This window comes from Eleginops maclovinus, chromosome 1 (assembly GCF_036324505.1).
Source record: "Eleginops maclovinus isolate JMC-PN-2008 ecotype Puerto Natales chromosome 1, JC_Emac_rtc_rv5, whole genome shotgun sequence".
In the NCBI taxonomy this organism is placed as follows: domain Eukaryota; kingdom Metazoa; phylum Chordata; class Actinopteri; order Perciformes; family Eleginopidae; genus Eleginops; species Eleginops maclovinus.
Genome location: NC_086349.1, coordinates 23,915,132 through 23,929,610, shown reverse-complemented (window position 1 = coordinate 23,929,610; position 14,479 = coordinate 23,915,132). Strand labels below are relative to the sequence as shown.

Genomic DNA, 14,479 nt, shown 5'->3' with positions numbered 1-14,479 from the left:
GACTTCAAACTGTATACAATTTGGCAACTGATTTATAGTGAATCTTTGGACAATTTTTGGTAGTTTTTCTAGTTTTTTCAGTGACGTTTTGTCTCACACTATTTAGCGTTCTGAGAATTTTATGCTACAGTTGCACCATCTTCGTTGTGTCGAGTTAGTTTTGTGCGTTGTTCTCTTCTAAGATAATTGAAAATGCACAGTTTACTTCTCCACACACAGTGTCCATGTCCATCTATCTTTTTCCGAACTATGGCTGTTTGAATGAAGCCATTCTGTCTGCTAGCATTAGCATTAGCATCCTGTGCTCATCCACTTCAGCGTTGTACAGAATCATTTCAGAAGATGGATTTACTCACACACCTACAGCTCTCTGTCTTAGTTTATCTAAAGTGGAGGAACTAAAATGTTGAAAACAAAGAGATATGTTGTCGACAAAATCACCGAACCTTTAAGTTGTTGTATTTTTACTTTAATTGATGCTTATGATACGTTTTTGTCTCACACTTTTTAGCGTTCTGAGAATGTTATGCTACACTTGCGCCATCTTTGTTAGCATAGTTTTGTGCGTTGTTCTCTTCTAAGATAATGGAAAATGCAGTTTACTTGTCCACGGATCGTCCATCTATCTTTTCCAAACTATGGCTGTTTGAATTATGTCGGTTTATTCTGCTAGCATTAGCATTAGCATCCTGTGCTCATCCACTTCAGTGTTGTAGAGAATCAATTCAGAAGATGGATTTACAATACTGCTCTCTATCTCAGTTTATATCTAAAGAGGAGAAACTAAACTGTTGGAAAACAAAGAGATATGTTGTCGACAAAATTACCTGACCTTAAGTTGTTGTTTTTCTACTTTAACTGATGCTTATTTAGTCATGAATATTCAATTTTATGGAGAGATTTGAAGTTTTCTGGGGCATTAAGTCCTAAAAAAAAAAAAAGTATTGGCATATTCAAACATTACAGTACATAACAGCAGAAATCTTTTGTGGTAGGAAGATTTCATGATCTGAAAGGTGAGCACTCATCACTGTAACAACATCATCACTTCCTCCTGCTTGTTTTTCTCTTACTGTCACACAAGGCTTAGTTTAATTCATGGGCTTCTCATGCTGTCATCATGGGAGAGAACACACGGAAACAGCAGGTGAGGTCACAACAACAAGGTGAACAATAACACGTCATTAATCTGACCATGGATCAGTCTGGTTCTGATGCACATCTAGGATTATGAAAAGCAGCTTGTCATGCACATGCAGGAACTCTCACCTAGAGAGACGATGAAATATGTTTGTCAATTTGTGTACTCATTCGGAGATTTTAGATACGTTTTGGCTTTGTATTTTACAGATAAGTGAAAGTATTTCCTCTTAAAACAATATTGCTTTAACAATAATTCATTCAAAGTCACATATAGTGTCTTTTTTTTTCCTGTTCAGACATCCAGCCCTATAAATAATCAAGGCCTTCTCCGATCCCTCCGAGTAATTATCTGTGTTCTCTGACAGCCACAGGCAGCAGCAAACTGACAGGCCTCCATGAGGGAGATGTTGTGTAAATTTTATGAGTGACAAAGGAGATTAGTAGAGTGACTTTGTACATGCAACTTTGACCTCCTTGGAGCTGAGCATGCGGGAAGGTAAACGGGAATGGGGAAACGCCCAAGGACGCCATTCTGGGTGTTTTAAGATTAAAGTTCAACAACTAACGGTGAAGAACTGTGGAAAGAACAGGAAGAAAAGTAAAAATGGCTGAAAAAGGTATCGCAAAAAGATCAGAGAAACTTGCATAATGTCGCTTGTGAGTAAAATAAATGGACTAATAGAAGCTTGAATGTCCAAAAACAAAGATAAAGACTTTATTTGCTTATAAAGCTATAAATAATCGGGAAATTTGAAGAATTCAGGGGCACTAAATCCCCCAAACTAGATAAAATGTCAAACATTACATTTATTAATTAAGTCGAGAGTCTTATAGCTCAATTAAATGAAGTAAATGGAGGCTAAAATCCCCGATAACAAAGATATATTCTTTATTTAACGCCTTTTTATCCAGGAGTATTCAATTCTATAGGAATAACTGAGGTTTTAAGGGGCATTAAATTCCGAAAATGTGTAGGAAATTCCAACATTACAGTCATTAATGAGTCTTGAGATCCTGAAACTAAAGCAGTCTTTGTTCTTACTTGACGAATAACTGGGAAATGTTTAGACATACGTTGATTATGTGCGTTGATTGACCTATTACTACTCTGTTTTCTTTTTAGTTTTCAGGCCCGATTCAAATACATGGAGACTAAAATGTCTTTTTTAGTCATGAATATTCAATTTGATAGAGAGATTTGAAGAACTCTGTAGCATTAAATTCCCTAAACTAGTTAAAATGTTATTAATGAATGTAAGATCCTGAAACTGAGGCCGTCTTTGTTCTTCAAGAGTGAAGAACTGTGGAAAGAAAAGGAGGAAAAGTAAAAATGGTATCGCAAAAAGATTGATTGATGTCAGAGAACTTGCGTGACGTCGCTCGTGCGTCTGCCAGGAATCTCAAACGATGTGTATCATCTCGCAGAGTGTGTTTACATCAGTCTGTTGTCGCACTTTGGCAGATGGTCGGGGTATCGCTCAGATGCAGTGATTCTGGAGAGGCACTCATCAGTTAAATAGCAACCTGCCTCAAAGACCTCCGTTTTCCACAACTCCCCTTTTATCATTCTCCCATTGTGCGGCTCCACCGTCGATCCAACCCTTAGTGTTCGTTGCTCTGATTTCCCCCATTGAAGGGCTTTTTTGGTACAGCGAGTCTGCTCACACAGGCTTTGTTCGCGGTAATTACAGGGCCTGTGATTTCGCCCGTACAGTATGTCTTGCCTCCAGCTCTGTGATTGTCAAGCAGATTTGATGGAGGCATCAGGCACATGTGAGTGAAGGGGAACATGGACGTGCCATCACTCCCTTCTGTTTACCCAGAGTGTCAGAAGGGCTGATGTCACCGGGAACAGAAGAGGTGGGTCTCGGGTGGATTTCCCTCCGCCGTCTGCCTGTCTCTCCGGACGTGTTGTAGTGAAGCGACGATAACGGGGCGTGGAGTTCGGCGGACACGCAGCATTGCAAATCTCCCCGGCCATCTTTTGCACGGCTCACGCTGTTCAAACAGGTTCCGCGCCCGGCCTGCGTCTTGTCTTGTCAAGTGGCTGACATTCTGATTTAATCAACATCCACGCCTGCCAGATGAATTAGATCACTATCAAAAATGCACAGGGAGCGCCATGTCCCTCACTTGTCAGAACCAAACTCATCTGCTCATTTATTTATTACATTCTCCATGAGAGGAACACTGTAGACGCTGTGTGGGCTTTAAGGTCGTCCGTCCTCGGTGCTTTGTTAAACTTGGATGAGCCCGAGGGACTTTTTTAATTTAATCTGCAACTGAAATGATATTGAAAACATATAACGGTGGTCTGGAGAGGAAAAACAAACATGAAGCATTCCTTCCGACTACAAAAATATGACTAAAATGAGCAGCATGAGTAAAATAAATGGAATAATGGAAGCTTTAATGTCCAAAAACAAAGCCATATACTTTATTTGATGCTTATAAAGCTAAATAATCAATTTGACAGCGATATTTTAAGAATTCAGGGGCATTGAATTCCCTAAACTAATTAACATTTCAAACATTACAGTTATTAATTAAGTTGAGAGATCTATAACTCCTTTGCTTTTTAGTTTGCTGGCATGATTGGAGGCTAACATGTCCGATAACAAGGAGATATACTTTATTAAACGCCTTTTTATCCAGGAGTATTCAATTCTATAGGAAGAACTGAGGTTTTAAAGGGCATTCAATTCCAAAAATGTGTAGGAAATTCCAACAATATAGTTATTAATGAATCTGAGATCCTCAACCTAAGGCAGTCTTTGTTCTTACTTGAAGAATAACTGGGAAATGTTTAGACATACGTTGATTATGTGCGTTGATTGACCTTTTACTCCTTTGTTTTTTTTCTCGTTTTCTGGCATGGTTAAAAGAAAATGGAGACTGAAATGTCTGATAACAAAGAGACATACCATAATTTATGTCTTTTTAGTCATATATATTCAATTCTATAGGGAGATTTGAAGAATTCTGCAGCATTAAATTCCCCAAACTAGTTAAAATGTCAATAATTACAGTTATTAATGAGTCTAAGATCCTGAAAATGAGGCCGTCTTTGTTCTTACTTGAAGAATAACCAGGAAATGTTTAGACATACGTTGATTATGTGCGTTGATTGACCTATTACTCCTTTGTTTTTCAGTTTGCCGCCATGATTAAAATAAATGGGGAGGTTGAGAGCATGCTGGCAGAGCAACAGAGAGCTGCATGATAATAGAAACAGCTGAAGAGGACTGATGTTGTGCTCATTCCCTGAATGGAGATCATTTCTCGAACGCTTTTTTCTCTCGTGTATACTCAGGCCTTTTCATTAAACTCACCATTTTGTTCAATATTTGAAAGGAGCCAGCGCTGGGCCCTGAATGGGACTGAATTGATGCTTATTGGACAATTGTATATCAAAGTGAAAGCCAAGTCTAATGACAAAAATCCATTTCATTTCAACTTTAACAGAATTACCGAGCATGATGTCGAGTGCGTGTTGCTACACGAAGGCGCGGGGTGTACGGGGACGCTTCAGTGTGCTCCTAATGTGGGTGTATGTTGCATGAATTATCAGTGGGAGGACGGCGGTGGAGTAGCTGAGCTGCAGAGACTCAGATTGAGACGTCCACTCACGGCTCAATGGTTTGATGTTTCCATCATCGACAGCAAAGGAGACTCTGACAGTTGGGCTGCACAAAGCCAGCTGTTTTCATGGTTTGAAGCGTCCTGAACGTGCACCCAAGTTGAAGGATTGGTAGGAGATTATTAACCAAAGTGACACGCAGAACACAGGCATCCACAGTTGGAAAATCACAGGTTCTCTCTCCTTCTCTCCCTCTCCTTCTCTCTCTCTTTCCGCTCTCTTTCCCGCTCTCTAATTTTGGAGCCGCGGCAAAGTGCTCCTGCATGTTTGTGTCAAAAGTTCCAAATTGAAAAGTGTGATAAGGTAGGAGGAACATTAAAAATAGATAAACACACATCTGTGGACTAGAAAAGAAACAACAATGAAGGGAGGATAATCACAGCCCTGCTTATCAGAGGATGCCAGAATTTAAAAAAAGACAGATATGTTTTGGGTCAGAGAGTCGCGAAACAGTGACAGGACATTTCTCAATCATTCAGAAACATAAACCCAAACCAGCTTTAGTTTCCAGTAAAGGACAGAGCTGTGCATCAGGTTAACCAGCAGAAAATGATCCACTTGTATAACCATGTAAGATTGATTTTGATATTGGTAATTAAAACAAACTGATCATGTATTTATATGTTTGCAGTAGAGGCTTCAACCTATCCCAAACCAATCATCTAAAAAGAGTTAGTAGTAAGAGAAACCACTAAAACCAGCTGATCCAGAATATATTTAAGTCTATTTTGAGAATAAAATAAAGGAGTGTTCAGCGGAGGCGTTACACGAAAACATGTGTTTCTTCCGCCCAAAGGAGGGTGCTACATACAGAAAGGGATCTGTTAGTTAAGGAAAGCAGAAGCACTTCCTCCAAAACTTTTTTCTACAATAAATGAATATATTTGACTTGATTCCTGCATCTTACTGCACTTGAATGCCTCTTACACTACATTTATGCAGTATTTGACTTCTTATTGTTTCTTTAAGGGGCTTTTTATGCTTTCCTGTTGTGTGTTATAAAAGGTATTAGTGAATGTGAATGATCTGCAAAGGCGAGGGGTTATTCCAGTTTTGATTACTCCCAGAAAAAGCTCATTGATAGTACTTATGTATGAACAATTTCTACAATGTAGTGCAGTTTTTGCACTTACAGCTTCATGTTGCACCATTACTGCACATACAACCTGCACTGTTTGCACACAGATAGATAGAATCGGAGGATGAAACACTCTTTATTTGTCACATACATGCACACAGCAGAGCATCCGAGTACTAGGAGCAGTGGGCAGCTATCGTGCAGTGCCCGGGGAGCAATGGGGAGGGGGGATTGGAGGTGTCCGGTGCCTTGCTCAAGGGCACCACAGCAGGGCCTAGGAGGTGAACTGGGACCTCTCCAAGTAGCAGTCCACTTTCCATATTTCAAGTCTGTTCGGGGACTTGAACCAGCGACCCTACGATTCCCAGTCCAAGCCCCTCTACTGAGCACTGGACTTCTACCTGCATCAGTATCTGTATACATACATCTAAATATACGTAACAATCCGGACAGAGATGTATACATGTTCATTCAATTCCTTTTTTGTTTCAACAGTTACTTAGCTGTCATCATTTCTATTTTAATTGTACTCTATTATCCCGTGTGAAACCGCACTGTCCTGTTTTTCATTCTCACTCTGCTGCTGCTTAAACTCCTGAATTTCCCCACGGGGATTATTAAAGGTACATCTTATCTTATCTTATTACACATATCAAGACTTTTAGGATCAGCTGGTTAAACAACTCTGTGATTTAACATATTGTTCAGAATTAGCTGGCAGATTGTAAAAGAAGTCAGGAGGCTGAATTATCTTCCACCTCTCCCCCCCTGCCGCCCCCATTGGACCCTTGACTTAACAACACACACACACACACACACACACACACACACACACACACACACACACACACACACACACACACACACACACACACACACACACACACACACACACACACACACACACACACACACACACACACACACACACACACACACACACACACACACACACACACACACACACACACACACACACACACACACACACACACAGCTATTGATATCTTTACACTAATGTACATTTTTTACTGTAATCTATTCATCCACATCCGTTTGAATTGAACGTTATTTGGCACATATTGACTGTTCATTATATATATTTGTATTTCTTTTATCCTCAGGATTGTGGGAAACAGTATTTTGACCTCTCTGTCAGTACACACAAACTAAAAGGTTGACAATCAAGTTGACTTTGACTAAAAAAGTGGTTTCCAAAAGGCTGTGGATAGAATAAAAAAGCACTCTTATACTGTCTGTTCTTTACTGTAATCAATCAACCAATCAACCAAAGCAAAATGCTGATTAAATAATATTACTGACCTGGCCTTCAGATGACTACAGTGGGTATGTGTATATCTTCAATATAACGCCAGATTGTTCTCTTATCTTATCAATAAAAGGAAGCAGATATCTTTCTGGGATCCCTCTCAAACATCGGGTCCACTACTGAGTATTATGATGTGTAATTTCCACAGAATATTGAACAGAATAGTAATACTTTCTGCTGCTTCATTGTTCTTCTGTCCAGGTCAAGCAACGGTCAATCCTGATTGTGATCTGAAAAATGAAACAATCTCCAGTGATGAATCATACATGGGAAAAAATAAGAAAAGAAATAATAGATTTGGCTTCACTGCATCAGCATTCCTCCCAGGCCTGTGTGCGGGGAGTGAAAATACAATATCGTTTTGGAAGATGCTCGCATTCATCTTTGAATGAGCCTCTCTACCTATCCCTCACTTTGTGCCACCTCACAAAAAAAAAAAAAAGGGAAAGGAGAAAAAAGAATCCTGAGGTTTAGGAAGAAATGAAACCCCCAGCGCTGCTCACTCATCTAAGAAACATTAAATGTACGGTTTGTTTACCCGCGTGTGCACTTATGAATCCCAGGGGTGCCGCAACCTGTGTATAACTCACCCTTAGGGCCTCCGAGTATTTTTCACTATGAAATGAAATTTTATAGCATGCGAGATTAGCCGACACTAATGCAAGGTCAAAAATAATAGAATCAATAGGCAGGCTTGGCGATGTTAACATTTACAGAAAATAATGGGCTGAAAGGCGCTGCTGAAAACAGAATGAAATGAGTCTCTGCAGAATTCTTATTGATGGCTTTTCATTATTTCTAATAATTTGACTTTCTTTTGTGTGCTGCTGCCGGGGGTATAACCCTCGCTGTGGTTTATCTCTGTGTGTGTAGGTGTTTGTGTGGGCGTGTGGGCGTGTGCTTTTATGTGTACACGCACATGTTTTATGGTCAATAAACAGCTATTTTCTGCCAGAGTCTTTTAGCTGCTGATCAGATCTCTGTTTGTAATGCTGCAACGGCACTTTGGAAGATGGATCTGCAGCCAACTTTGTAGTTTTCTGGACCTCACATCCAGAACTGTTTCAAAATGCAGGATGTTTATTGCTTCTGACAACACTCAGTCCTTCAGAGAATGGGCCAACATCAAATGAAGTGTCCAAGATAAACCCAAATGAGAGTTCTCGGTGACCCTGTGTTTTATAGCGTATTGAAGTGCTCGCAGTCTCTGCAGCTAATTCAAGTGTGATTACCGGGGGGGGGGGGGGGGCCCTCTCTAATATAACCCCACTCACTGCTATTCTTTCCCTCAGACTAATGAAAATAATGGTTATGAATGTTTTTGGTGCACTTTGATTGTCACATCAACTGTTTTTATTGCTGTCATTATGGTTTAACATCGCACTGTTAATTCCGTTAATTAAAAAGCTGATTGCGTTTGCCAGTCTGTGATCTCCATTTGGTGCGTCCATATGGTAGAGATTGCTTGTAGTAAATTTCAATGAAGCCTTATCACAGCCTTGCTATGTATAATCAAGCAGTACAAGTGCTTCGGGAAGAAAAAAAAAAACATCCTCCTCTGCAACTCATGTCCGCAACCGCACTTGAACTACTATTTTCTTTAAATGACTTTTGTTTGGAATCATTACGCAGATTACAGAGTTTGTTAGCAGAACAAGCACATTTAAATGCAAACAGTACAGTATATATGTAATTTAGCTGTCAGAAAATGTCGATTTAGAGGAGACATTTCCTGATTTGGATGACCACACTAAATGAAATCCTGCAGTAATTTACAGAAGTAGATGACGGGAGCCACACTTGAAAGCAATTTGGTGTATTTCACGCACCACGAAGCAATTAGGAAGTAGAAGCAAAGATGTGCAGCATTCAGGAAGTACTACACATACTACAACCTCAAATACATGCATGTTTCCTGCACACCTTACAATTGTTCAGAGCTCACAGGCGATGACCTACTTCAGCTGGATTGTCTTTGTTGTTTGCTTTAGTGAACAGTCCCCCAGTCCAGTCTGAACACAGTCTGAGTGAATCCCTGAAGGACGGCTCAGATTTGTTTTGGGTGTCAAGATACAAAATGTTAAGTTCAGAATGAAAGCACCGCGACGATAACAAACCGCCTTTGCCACAAAAACAACAACGTGAAGTTCTGTGCGAGTTAACACGGATACACGTGTGGTTTGATTATCCGGGTATTGAATCAGGACGAGGCTGTCAGCCGGATCAAAGCCTTGTTTCATGGATCTTAGAGAAGCTTACAGACAGAGCTACTGGCTGTACTGGGCACTGCTGGAACTGAGACTGGAATTAAAATGCCAGGAGCTCGGTTCTGATCCTTCATGTCTTAACTACCTCAACTCCCTCAGGACTGGTCTACCTGCAAGTGTCATCCAAACACTCAGCAGCTTATCCACAATATGATTCTCCAGGCTCATCTTTAACCTACCTAAAGTTCTCCCATTGTACATCTCTCTTCCAATCACATCACCTTAATGGCTACCAGTGGCTGCCTGAATCCGCTGTAAGACACTAGTACTGGTCTACCGTGCTGAGAATGGATCAGGCTCTTCCTATGACATGGTTGAACCCAGTGTTGGAGAGAGATTCTTTAGAAAATCCTGCATTCTTACTTATGTCACCGTGGCATCAAGATTTACTTATGTAGCAAAAAGCACTTCTCATACGTAACGGCACAATTCAGAATCATATTAAATCAAGGGTTCAAGGTTCAAGGGTTTTTTATTATCATGTGCACAGTAGCTCCAGTGTAGTTATGGCAATGCAAATCTTAAAGGTGCCATAGAATGGAAAACTGTGTTTACCTTGGCATAGTTGAATAAGGAGAGTTCGGTACATTGAACTGACATACCGTGAACCTCAAACACCATTGTTTCCTCCTTCGCGTGCAAATCATGAATATGCATATCACAGCGGTAAAACGGGAGAACTACAACAATCCCTGTGTGTTACGTAACACACGGTTGTCCAGGCACCAACAGTTGCATACACCAGCTGCTGGAAACACTAACGCTAACACTTACCACTCCGTAACGTCGCTCTTCAATCTCCGACCAACTGGCTGTTCTTCAAATCCATCGGTTTCCTCCTCCGATAAAGGCTCAAACATGTAAGGTTGGATGCCAATAGCCTCCATGGTTCATCTCTCACAGTTTTGCGAACTTCACTTACTTCTGTGGGCTCTGAGGCAGCCATGGATTGCTCCTTGTAAACCAGCCAATCAGAGCAGAGCTCGTCATAATTATTTAAATGAGCCCCAAAATAAGGCCATTCAGCTCGTTTCATTCTAGGACCAAATCATAGGGCTGTAAATGAGTCTGTAAAACCACATCTGGACATTTTTTGGATCAACAAAATATATATACTTTAAATCAGAGTAGAATAGTGCAGGTACTTGGTGCAGATGAAGTAAATACATGTTGGTATAACTTTATTACGGCTATTAATACATCGATGTGCTGGTAAAGGTGGAGCTAACCTGAACGATGAATATAGGTACAATATATTCCGTCCATATTTCATTTATAGTAGATTTATATTTGCTAGTCATTCTGAATCTGTTAAGTGTCTTAATCTGTCTGATAAATGTAGCGGAGTAAAAGTCCAATATTGGATCCCAAAATGCAGTGTAGTAGAAGTATAAAGTTGCATGAAATGAAATTACTGTACCGGTGAAACCATTCACTCCAGCAAGTGAACTCTGCTCTGCTTCATCCAATCAGCTCGCTATGAGTCGGACCCAGATACCGCTCAACATTTGCTTTTGCTTTCCTGTCCCAAAAATGGTGGAAGGAGCTCCCCATTGATAACAACCCAACAGAAAGTCTACACCGCTTCCAACCCAGACTGAAAAACCCAACTGATTCAACCAAACCTTGGCCAATCCCACTTCTTTACGCAGCACTTCGAGAGGTTTGGCTTATTTGAAGCACTTTTTCTCACGGATAACTAATGTACCTTCCTTTTTATTAGTGTGTTTCTATATGCTTGATGATGAACTTGTTGTTATTTGCTTTGGATAATAGTGTAAGCTAAATGAAATGTAATGTATCGAGGCGGTCATGCCATGTATTTGGATGCTTGCCGAAAGCACCTTCTGAACTTGAAAGTTGTCACTACCACCTTCCCTGCAACTGTACTGTAGCCCAACATGAGCTCAGGGCAAAATAAACATCTGTCCATTCGGCCATCCTCCCCAAAATCTGACTATCTTCTCCCAACATAAGAGCTGTCGTGATTTATAGACCAGCATAAAACACACCAGCCAGATAACTCTTGTCATTGCAGGTCTTTTGAATCCTTCTTTTGCTTAATAATGTTCTCATGCGTGTGGAATGTGTGTGTTTACAGAAGAGCAAGGGAGAGGGTGCACTCACGGACACGTCAGCCCCCATCACGCCTGCTCCGGAGTGGACGTCTATCAGTTCAGAAGACAGCAACTACAGTCATCCATTCCTCATTTTCATTCCCTCTGACAGGCCCGGGCTCTGTGTCTTCTCTGCAGTATTTACAGCGGAGGAATCTGTTTATGTCACATAGATGTAAATGTTTATACTTGATGAACGCTGGGCCTGAGTTTTTACAGTCCGAAAGAGATGTGTACGTTTTTGAAATGTGCGGAGATAGTTTCGCTTATTTACTGTCATCATTAGGAATGTGAGATCCGTCTCAGACACTGGCTATTGGTTTTCAAAGCCCGGTGCCAGGTTTACATGCTTAATGGTGGTCTGTTTGTGGTGCCAAGCCCCGGCAGCATCCTTGTTAGGCTCTCGTTTGCAAATGCCAGCTGATGTGGAAAACAAACTGTGTGTAGTTGTTTTTATTAAACACGTGAATAACTTTCTTAAAAACTGATTTAATTGCAAGCAGATGTTTCAGTTTTTTCAAGTACAACAACATAAAATGGAAAGAAAAAGCAAGTTAAAAAATAACTAATTGAGATACTTCTAACTGATTGCAATGTGATTCACAGTAAAGGAAGGATTGATCATTATGCACCACGTTTTTTTTCCTGGTGTGTTATATAGGTTTTTGTGCATGTAAATGGTCTGCAAAGGATAAAATCCCTAAAGTTTCCTCCAGAGGGAATTTCTCTCCCACACACTCTCTCCCACTGCCTGAAACGCCTCCATTGGACTCCTTTGTTTACTTCTGTAACATCACTATGTAACACACACTTGTATTGGCTGGCACTCCAACAGATTGTACGTGATAGGCTAAGGGGCGGGACATCGCTGAGCAGTTGAGCAATCACAACAGAGCCGGCCAGCTAAGACTGGGCTCTGGTTTCAGACAGAGGGTGAAAAGAGGTGCTGCAGCACAGGCAGTATGAGAAACATAAAGAGCTTTTTGAACATTAAAGCATGGAGACAGTAGAGGCAGAAAATACAAATATGACCCTCAGAATGATCATTATAATGACCATAAAGTCCTTTTCAAACAAATAGTAGGCTTCCCTGAAGACCATATTGCGATGTTAATTGATGCTAAAGTTAATTGATGCTAAAGTTAATTGATGCTAAAGTTAATTGTTAATAATGAGGAACTACTGCAGATACAGTGTTATTACTTAATTTTAGGTAAAAAGAAGAGGGGCAATGGCACCTTTAGGCAGAGCACTGCAGTCTTAATTTGTACGAGCCATTGTCCTGAGCTCTTTCCAGCAGCCCGGCTATTTATCATTTAGGCGGCCGTTATTTTTAATGAGTCTGTTATCATTCATTTTAGGGCATCCCACCTTTCCTTGACACGGATAGTATTTCTTTTTATATAGGACGGAGGATTTATGTCTCCCTCTCCTCCCTTGGCGGGGAGCTGTCAGCCGGATGGCAGTTTGGGAAGGTGTGGTGGTGCACTGCACTCCCACTCCGCTCCCCCCCCCCCCCCCGCCCCTCGCCCCTCCCCCCAGCAGCACACGGGGGCACGGGGCTCACAGAGCTCAAACTGTAAGCTGCCTTTGTGAAATCACTTACACGACAGAAAATGTGCCCATAATGTGGCCCTATTCTTCTCTCTCTGCGCGGAAAAAAAGTGTCAGCTGGTGTTTCAGCATTGGACATTAGGGTTTATCAGTTTTGTTACAAACTTTGCTCAAGATTTATAGATTTTTTGTGTATATTTGGAAATTAAAATCTCTCAATGCTGGAAAAAAGACACTCCAGATTGAAAAGATATCCCAGCTTTTATCCAAAGTTACAATAAATGCAAAAACCATGAAGATACAAACTAAGAACAGCACGAACATGCAGGTACATTCACTTGAGCCAAACCACTTTAAGTGCTGTTGCATTACTTTCAAATGAGCATAAACCTTTTAATTACTGCAACTCTTTAACGGCCAAGGTGCAGGTGGGTTTCCAGTCTGCGACAGAAGTTGGAGCTGCTGGTATTTTATCACTCGTCCACCACCTGAAGGAAAAGTGCTTTATAGCAACATTTCTTTTAAGCTGATGTTCGCTTAGACCGTTCATTTTATAGGTATAGAAAATAAAATACATTTAACAACCTTGTATGTAGTTTATAGAAATACAATTAAGGTTTAAAGCAGGTAAATGTAAGCTCTAACAATCGGTAAATTAATGAATATGGGAAATGACCTTTTTTTTTTATCGTGAACATAGGGCAGGTGGTGGCAAAGTCCATAGTGACTTGGCCTGGGAACTGGAAAGTCACCAGTTCAAGTCCCTGAAAGACCAAGTGCTACCGTGGTGTCCCTGAGCAAGGCACCGTTCCCTACACTGCTCCCCGGGCATAATGGCAGCCCACTGCTCCTAACACTAGGATGGGTCAAATGCAGAGTCCCCCTCTGTGGGACCAATAAAGGGATTCTGATCTCCTTTTTGCAGGATTTTCCCCCTTTTTTTAAACTTAACTTCATTGTAATACATGTGTTGTTTCGAATACTTGACTCCTTACTTTACAGGGGTAGTAAAAAGGTGATTTCCACTCTTAATCGCGTGTAAGGTCTAAGGGGTTTTGCCGGTAATACTCGTTAACATCTTTATTCTTAGCAGGATGTTCAACGTTAAGCATAACAGGCGATGTGCCTACTCGTAGCTCCCACTTGTATAAACACGGTTTGAGAGGACGTTCGGACATCCAAACAAAGTTAAATCTAAAGAAAATTCTGCACAGATTGGAGGTATAAAAGGAGAAATAGCATCACCATCAGTCCTCCATGCCTGCAGGAGACGCCTCCCATGCCTGTAGGTGGCGCAGGTGCTGCTGCAGTTCTAAAAACAGGACAATATCAGACAGCATCATTGCAGAA

General features: G+C 40.9%; 1 long non-coding RNA gene across 1 annotated transcript in view; it reads right to left on the bottom strand.

Annotated features, from left to right (window-relative positions):
- Window positions 1–14,368: 14,368 nt before the first annotated feature.
- Window positions 14,369–14,479, bottom strand: part of LOC134867372 (uncharacterized) — a 28,475-nt gene continuing 28,364 nt past the window's right edge. Inside the window, exon 4 of the long non-coding RNA XR_010166143.1 lies at window positions 14,369–14,441. This is a non-coding gene — a long non-coding RNA (uncharacterized LOC134867372). The remainder of the gene's footprint in view (window positions 14,442–14,479) is intronic.